The sequence below is a fragment of the Henckelia pumila genome, chromosome 2 (genome assembly GCF_033568475.1).
Source record: "Henckelia pumila isolate YLH828 chromosome 2, ASM3356847v2, whole genome shotgun sequence".
NCBI lineage: Eukaryota > Viridiplantae > Streptophyta > Magnoliopsida > Lamiales > Gesneriaceae > Henckelia > Henckelia pumila.
In genome coordinates, this window is record NC_133121.1 from 197891567 (window position 1) to 197900346 (window position 8780).

Consider the following 8780-nt stretch of genomic DNA (forward strand, 5'->3'; position numbering starts at 1 on the left):
TGTTCAGAGAAGCCACTTGTGTACTCAACGCAGATAGCTGTGCAGTAATGGATGTAAGAGGATCCACACTGTACACTCCTTTCTTGACTCCCATACGTTCAGATGGCCATTGATAACTATTGATAGTCATCTGTTCCAGCATATCATAAGCCTGAATGGGATCCTTGGCAAATATGGTACCTCCAGCAGCAGAGTCCACAGACATTCTTGTAGGCGTATTCAATCCATTGTAGAAAAACTATATTTCTTCCCAATCTGAAAAATTATGATTAGGACAACGCCTTAACAAATCTTTGTACCTTTCCCATGCCTCGTATAGTTGTTCTGAATCATGCTGTTGAAAGGTACTGATCTCAATCTTTAGCTGGGTTGCCTTGTATGGTGGAAATAATTTCTCTAAGAATTTCACAGCCATGCCCTCCCAAGTTGTTATGCATCCTAGTGGCAATGACTGCAGCCAACTCCGTGCTTTGTCCCTAAGAGAAAAAGGAAACAAACGTAAGCGTATTGTATCCTCAGAAACACCATTTATTTTAACAGTATCAGTAATCTCTAGAAAAGTGCGCAAGTGTAAATGAGGATCAGCTGTGGCAGTTCCATTGAATTGGTTCTGCTGAACCATGTTGATTAAGGCCGGCTTCAACTCGAAGTTGTTGGCATTTATTGTCCCTCTAGCGATTCCAGAATAGTGAGCCTGGATCGTTGGCCTGAAATGATCTCTAATTGGCACCAAAGGCAATTCATTGACATCTTCTTCAGCCATGTTTAACTGTTCTTCTCTCCTAGCTTTTCTCAAAGCTCTTGCAGTTTGTTCAATCTCTGGATCAAAGAGCAAAGAATTCGCATTTTGAGATCTTCGCATAAACTGCAATTAAGAACAATAGCAATTTATTAGTACTTAAATTAAAATAAAAAAAACTCTAAATTAAAACTTCGACTAATTGGTAACAAGATTAAAAAAATAATCAAAATCACTCCCCGGCAACGGCGCCAAAAACTTGTTGTGAAATTTCCTCGCAAGCGGACGAGTGTCAAGTTTTAGTATAGTGAAAGAGAGAGTGTCGATCCCACAGGGAGTAAAATGAAAAGATTCAATACTTGTAATTAAAATAGTCTTAATTTTATCTAGAAAATCAAACTTCAAGAGTTTTGCAGAATAAATAAAATAAATAAATAGAAATTATTCAGCTCACACACACACAAATTTTGAGGAATTATCAATCAGAGAAAAATAGTCCAGAGGTTTTGATTTCACTTGGTCTCGACAATATTCAATCCTAATTAATCTATTTTATGAATTTCCTTCGATTAATAACCAAAAACACTTAGATTATTTTATTCCCCTCTCCCGAGCAACAAATAGAGTGTATCAACTTACAATTCGATTTCAATATCCCTATTAAAAATCTAGATGTAGTGATATGTGTAAATGATGTTCCTTAAAGGTTCTATTAAAGCTATATACTCTCCCGAGCTATATAAACAATTAACAGTGTAGTTCCTATTGATCCTACTCAAAATCCCCTCTCCCGAGCAATGATTCTAAATAAATATAACAACTCAATTTATGGCCAATAAATTAAGAAGACATTCAATTCTAGAAACACAATTAATCTATAGAAATTCAATTTATTAAAATCAAAGATTCATGAATATGTCTCAACCAAGCTACGTCAACCTCTAGACTAGAAAAGTTTAGTTCATGCTTGAATTCAATAAAAACCACATCATGTTTAATATCTCAAACATAATTCAACAATCAAAAGAAAATAAAAAGAAGAAACAAAGCCGTAGTCTTTCTTCCGTGTCCGGTCGAAAAGTCTTCGTCTTCGTTCCAAGCAATCTTCAGTTCTTCAACTCCAAAAACTCACAGAAGTGCTCTCTCGAATATTGTGTGTATTGGTGGCTGATAGATACCTACTATGACTCCGAAAAATCCCTTAAATATGACCTAACAATCGTCCAAAAAAATACCAAAGATATCCCCCAAGTTTCCATAAACAATCGGACTCTAAAATTCCAAACAGACGACGGCGCGGGCGCGTCTAGTGTCAGCGCGGGCGCGCTCCCAGCTCGACTCTTTATCTCGAACTCTTCATTAACAGCGCGGGCGCGCCTAAGGATAGGGCGGGCGTGCCTCTAGCTCGAACTCAGCCTTTTTTCTTCACTTTTCCAACTCTTGAATTTCCTTGTAAACTTCCATCTTGTAAGCTTATTTCCACTTGAACACATCAAAATCCATAACTTCCTACAAACACAAAAACAACAACAATTTCACGCAATATCTACCAATAAATTCCAAAAGTCAAGTAAAACCATATACAAATTAAGTGCACAAAATGCACTTATCAGCTCCGATAGAGAGATCGGAAGCTCCAAAGTTTGATCGTTTCCTATAAATAGAGGCCGAAAGCTTCATTTACAACTCGCCAATTCACTTATTCCTTTCTCTTTTTTGGTGGTTTTGGAAGGCTTCCAAGCATCGTCTAGAGGGCCAATGGATAGCAAAAAGCTACCAGGATCGTAGCAAAGTTGTGCCTAGGTTTTGAGTCCATTGCATCAAAGGGATAACGACGGACGCAGGTATAAGTATGGACTCTGATTAGCTTCTATGAGTAGCTATTAGTTTGGTTGAGGCTTTTAGTAGAGAATAAGTGATATGATGATTATCTGCTTATAGGCTTGGACTAGAGAGCCAGTATTGTTAGATTGCTTGAATTGATTAATATAGGTACAGACATATTATCCAAAATATCTTGGTTGAGTATGCATGTTATATGTTTGCATGGTTTAAATGGTATGGCTTATGTGCATTTAATATGTCATAGTTACTACTGCTACACGCATTATCATGTTGATCATATACCTTGATATTACCAATCGAGGGATTAATCAGCCCCGATTTATTTTTGGATGGATTTCGTATATTCGGGTTACCTCCTGATGCGACTGCTCAGTGTGCTACATACCATGGAGCCTATTGTTTGAGCAAGAGTTTTTACCGTGATAGGTTTCCGGTACCCTTTCATTTTCATTAGCATTCATGTCATGGGTATACTCATACTTTCGTACTGACCGTTGTTAACTCATGTCCTCGGTTTTTGGTTCTGAGTACCCCATTTTATGGGGTAGAGCTTAGGTTGGATAGACCGGGAGGTAGCGGTCGTTGAGCTGCAGCAAGGTTGGTGTATCGTACCAGGTTTCTATTAGAGGATTTTTAGTACTATTATTCGATGGGGTTGTATAATTTTTGGCTATACTTAATCTCAGTAGTGGTTGTATTCCACCGGAGTTTTTAGTTGTATCATTTTTAGTTTGCACTGGGTTTTATTGATTATTGCTTTAAGATATTTATTGCATGCTTAAGCTTTGATTAGTTAGTGATTTCGGAACGGGTCACTATAAAAGGTATAAAAGTACAAATTACATGAACAAAAATGTAACTATCCCAAATAAAAAAAATATCACACACGATTTGGTAAAAAAACTTACTATTAAAATTTATTGATGCCCCTTAAAAATATTAGGGTCTGGTTCGACCCGAATCCGTCATCCCATACCCAGGAAATGTCTTAAATTCATAAGATCCTATTATATTAAGATCTGAAGCCTGATGAAGTCGAAAAAAATATACATAAGGCAAGTTTATGGTTGAGCCGCTGCTGAGCCCTTTGGGCCGAGCCCTGTTTGGGTAGTCAAGAAGGTCGACCTAAGCCCGACAAGGGAAGTCTTGTTAAAAACATAAGAATATTGGAAACCCTTGGAGATCACTAAAATATAACGGAGGATCCTGATAAACTCGAGATTACGATGAGACTATCAGGTCGGCTCAGAGTCCTAACTGCCATGGTAACTGAGTTCTACAAGTATCAGTCTCCTACCTCGTATAGAACTCTACCCCAACGAGAATTCTACTCTTACGAGGTAATGACCCCTCCTGCCTCTATAAAAACTAGGTATCTCTTATTATTTTACACATTCACTTTTACTCATGCATTCACCTACTCATATTTTCTTGCTTTCTCAACTTTATTACGTCTTTCAACTTCATAATCTGAGCACTGACTTAGACAACGGAGGGGTCAAACCGAACACACCTTCGACACCCCCATAACCCCACGGTCTTTTGTCTATGCAGAGTTCTATTTGTCCGACCCAACGCGTGTGTTGAAATATTGGAATATTTGTTCTGTCATATGCATAATGAACTCGAGGTGAAAATTTGGTTACATCACAATTTATAAAGGTAAAATTATAGTTTTGGTCATATATATTTGTGTCTTTGTAATTTTGGTACTTTGTATAGTTAAATTTTAATTTTAGTATGCTATTTAACGAGATTCTCGAAGAATTCGCTCATTCTACCTTAGCAAAATATCGACGATCTGATGCCTCTTCTTCTCAATAGACCCACTCTGCCAATGCCACAGGTATCTTCACACCTAGGTTGTTTACTCGGGAGCTTCGAACCACATGGTCGGGTCAACAGAAGACTTCTCTTATCTTTCAAATGAAGTCGGTAATGTTTTAATTGCCCTTGCTAATGGTGAAACTGTTCCTATTCAACGAAACACTAAGGAAACTTACCTGACAACATACATTGAACAAGCAGGAAATCTAGCACGGGATAAGTCAGTTTGAAATTGAACTTTTCATATTTTTTTAAAAATAATTTTATTCTATTTTTTAAAGTGACCCGATATGGCAATGATGTGTATAACATCGTATCAGTATTTTCGAAAACAATGACTAAAATTTTCAAAATATAATATAAAAACCACGCAAAAAAATTATTGTGAGACGTCACACGGGTCAATTTCGTGAGACGAATACTTTATTTAGGTTACCAATGAAAAATATTAATTTTTATGTCAAAAATATTTCTTTTTATTGTAATTATTGGTTGAATTGACTCGTCTCACGGATAACGATCCGTGAGCTCATGTTAGGTTATAAACCCATGAGATGTCTATCCCAAAAGACTTTCCTATTAGATAAGGTTATCTGAAGGGTTTATAACTCAGTATTTGTTATTTTTATTATTCAATGTGGGACAATTGTAACATTGCCGACCCCTTGAGAAGCCAACGTCCGCAGCGGCGGACTCTTGACGGGTTTCACTCACCTTTTCTCTCACCTTTTCTCCGATGGTAACCCTTTCCTAGGTCGCCTCTTCCGTTACGTTGGCTCTCAACAAGAGCATCAATGTTAGGTTATAAACCCATGAGGTGTCTATCTCAAATGACTTGCCTATTGGGTGAGGTTACCTTAAGAGTTTATAACTCACTCTTTGTTAGTTTTATTATTCAATGTGGGACAATTGTAACAGACCGTCTCACAAGAAACCAACTCAAAACTAAAACGGAAATCAAAAGAATGTATATAAAGAACAAAAATTGTAAAAAGACAAACAAAAAGACCAAAATAGTAAAGAGAGAGACAGAAAGAACCAAAATCGTAAAATAACGTACACAAAATTATGTTTTTGAGCAGAAGGTCTTCTGTTTGCAATTTGGAAAATCATCTTTATGATGGTATTTTTTAAAAGATTATTTTTATTATTGTTATTTTAAACAAGCTGAAAGATTCTATAAAAGAAAAAAAATAGGAGAAATGGGTGGAGACATTATTAATTTCCACACCACAAATTGTTATTCTATTTTTATTAATTACATTATCAAAATCTTGAACACACCATGTGTCCATAGATTTTTGCAATGCAATCGATATATATATATATATATATATATATATATATATATATATATATATATATATATATAACACTATATGCTCACTTCATGCCCATCATGTACAAGTCAACTCATCTATTGTACCGGTCAACTCATCTATTGTACATGGTGGACATGAAGTGGGCATGGTAGTGGGCATTATAGATGGGCACTTGAAAGAAACTATATATATATATATATATAGAGTAACTCTCCTGCGAGACTGTCTCACAGGAGACGGGTCAACCCAACTTTTAAATTCAAATACCCAAGCTAGCAATCGGATCCTTGTTATTGGGCGGATTCTTTAATTGGGCTTAAACTCAACAAAGTTTGGTTTACTAGGGTTCTTCGATATTCCATTATTCGACGAATCCAACAAATCTGTTTATAGGTTTTGTTCCACACAAAAGAGTCTTCGTTTTGAGCCAAAGATCTACTGATTTGAGGCATTTCCGTGCGATCGAAGTGTTGTCGCGACTGATATTGGTAGCTTCTTCTCCGGTTAGTTTCAAATTCGATTTCAGAGTTTTGAGTTATATATCGTAGCTGTTACTACGTTTCCACAAATTTTTCATGCAAAATAAGGTGAAAGTTCAGAGTTCTCTTGATTTCGGTTTCGCTGGTTTGTGTTTTTTGTATTAGAATCGTAAAAAAATTGATTAATTTCGAAGGAAGTCATGAACGAAATACCAATCCACCATGTTCTTAGTTTCGTTGGTTTTCTGTTCTTTAATCTTTCATTGAGTAATTTGCTTTCTGGAATCTGAAATACATTTATAAACTTTTGTGTTCTGGTTTTTATAATTTGACAGGTGAACAAGTTTATCTTCTGAATTTGTTTATTCTTACGTATTTGGGGACACAGTTTGTAAATAAAGCTTAGAAACACGAAGCTTCTGTTTTGTCAATTTCATGGGGTCCTATAGATTTTGGTTAAAAAAATCTATCTGTTCTTATTGTTTCAAAAATCTACTTTAGCATCTATCTCATTTAAGTTTTAACCCTTTCAAGAATGTGAGAATCATTAACTGCAAACTAATATGGTTTAGATAATAATGTGGGCCAATTCTACAAGTTTCCATCTTAATTACAGATTTTAATAACATGGTTGTTTTACTGTTAAAAATGAAATATATGGTTGTTTAGTGTTAAAAATGATTGAAAATTTATAGGCGGATACAAGTATGAAGGAGAAAGAGCCAGTTCGAAAAAAGAGGACTATTTCCCTGGAGGAGAATGAGGGAACTTCTGGGAAGCCTCCTGAAAAGAAAAATAAGGGAGGAAAAATAAAGATGAAGGAAAAGGAGAAAGATAAAGATAAAGGAAAACAGCTTGCTAATATTATTAAAAATGTTGAAGCAGAAAAACAAACTAACAAGGAAATATGGTTAGTTTGTTGAACTTTGATTCAATGAATAGAATTATGCTGATGATAATATGTGCATTTATTTTTTTATATATGTTTGTATTATTTTTTCTGTAAAAAGTGTTACTCTTTCGATAAAAAGTATTAGTTTTTACTGTTAAAAAGTCTTTCTGTTAAGTAAAATATTTTTTTGAAAAAAGTTATTTGTGGAATGAGTTTTTATGTAAAAAGATATTAGTTTTTATGTGATAAGTATTAATTTTTTTGTGATAAGTATTAGTTATCATTTTAAAAGTATTTGTTCCTTTATTTGCTATTAGTAGAATGGGTTTTTCTGTTAACAATATTAGTTTTTATGTGATAACTATTAGATTTTATGTGATACGTATTAGTTATCATATTAAAAGTATTAGTTCCTTTGTTTGCTAATTTGTAATAAATAAAATATTTTTTTGAAAAAGTATTTGTGAAATGTGTTTTTATGTGAAAAGGATTAGAGTTTATGTGATAAGTATTAGTTATTATTTTAAAAGTATCAGTTCTTTTGTTATTTTAAAAGTATTAGTTCCTTTGTTATTGTTTTAAAAGGTATTATTTTTCCCATGAAACGTATTACATTTTCAATGAAAAGTATTAGTTGTGTAGGGAAAAGTATTAGTTCTAATGTATACTAATGTGACAAAATATATTACGTGCTTAGTCTTTTCTTATATAATTTCGTATTATTTTTTCTGTGAAAAGTGTTACTTTTGTGATCTTTTGTATTAGTTTTTTCTGTTAAAATTTTTTTTTTCTAAAGTATTGCTTTTCTTGTCAAAGGTATTACCTTTCACATGAAAAGTATTAGTTGTGTTGTGGAAAGTAAAATGTATTACGTGCTCATTCTTTTTCTTAAATAATTTCGTATTATTTTTTCTGTGAAAAGTGTTACTTTTGTGATCTTTTGTATTAGTTTTTTCTGTTAAAAATTCTTTTTTCTAAAGTGTGCTAATTTGACAAAAAAAAGTATTGCTTTTCTTTTCATTGGTATTATCTTTCCCATGAAAAGTATTACATTTTTAATGAAAAGTATTAGTTGTGTTGTGGAAAGTAAAATGTATTACGTGCTCAGTCTTTTTCTTAAATAATTTCGTATTATTTTTTTTTTGAAAAGTGTTACTTTTGTGATATTTTGTATTAGTTATTTCTGTTAAAAATTCTTTTTTCTAAAGTTTGCTAATTCGACGAAAAAAAGTTTTGCTTTTCTTGTCAATGGTATTACTTTTCCCATGAAAAGTATTACATTTTCAATGAAAAGTATTAGTTGTGTTGGGGAAAGTATTAGTTCTAATGTATGCTAATGTGACAAAATATATTACGTGCTTCGTCTTTTTTTATATAATTTCGTATTATTTTTTCTGTGAAAAGTGTTACTTTTGTGATCTTTTGTATTAGTTTTTTCTGTTAAAAATTCTTTTTTTCTAAAGTGTGCTAATTTGACAAAAAAAAGTATTGCTTTTCTTGTCAATGGTATTATCTTTTGTATTATCTTGTCAATGTCTTAATTTTTTTTTTGATGTTAATGTAACATGCAATTAAATTTAATTTTGGCGTTATTTCATATATAAATATATATTTATTTTTTGTAGTGAAGTTAGAGGGTTCGTTACCCAATGTAGACCACAAGGTCTGTGTAGACT

At 33.4% G+C, this 8780-nt stretch overlaps 1 non-coding gene across 1 annotated transcript; it reads left to right on the forward strand.

The window, feature by feature from the left end:
- Positions 1-260: 260 nt before the first annotated feature.
- Positions 261-366, forward strand: LOC140885943 (small nucleolar RNA R71). Its single transcript, XR_012151354.1, has one exon. It is a non-coding gene; the product is annotated as a small nucleolar RNA R71 (small nucleolar RNA).
- Positions 367-8780: the final 8414 nt, after the last annotated feature.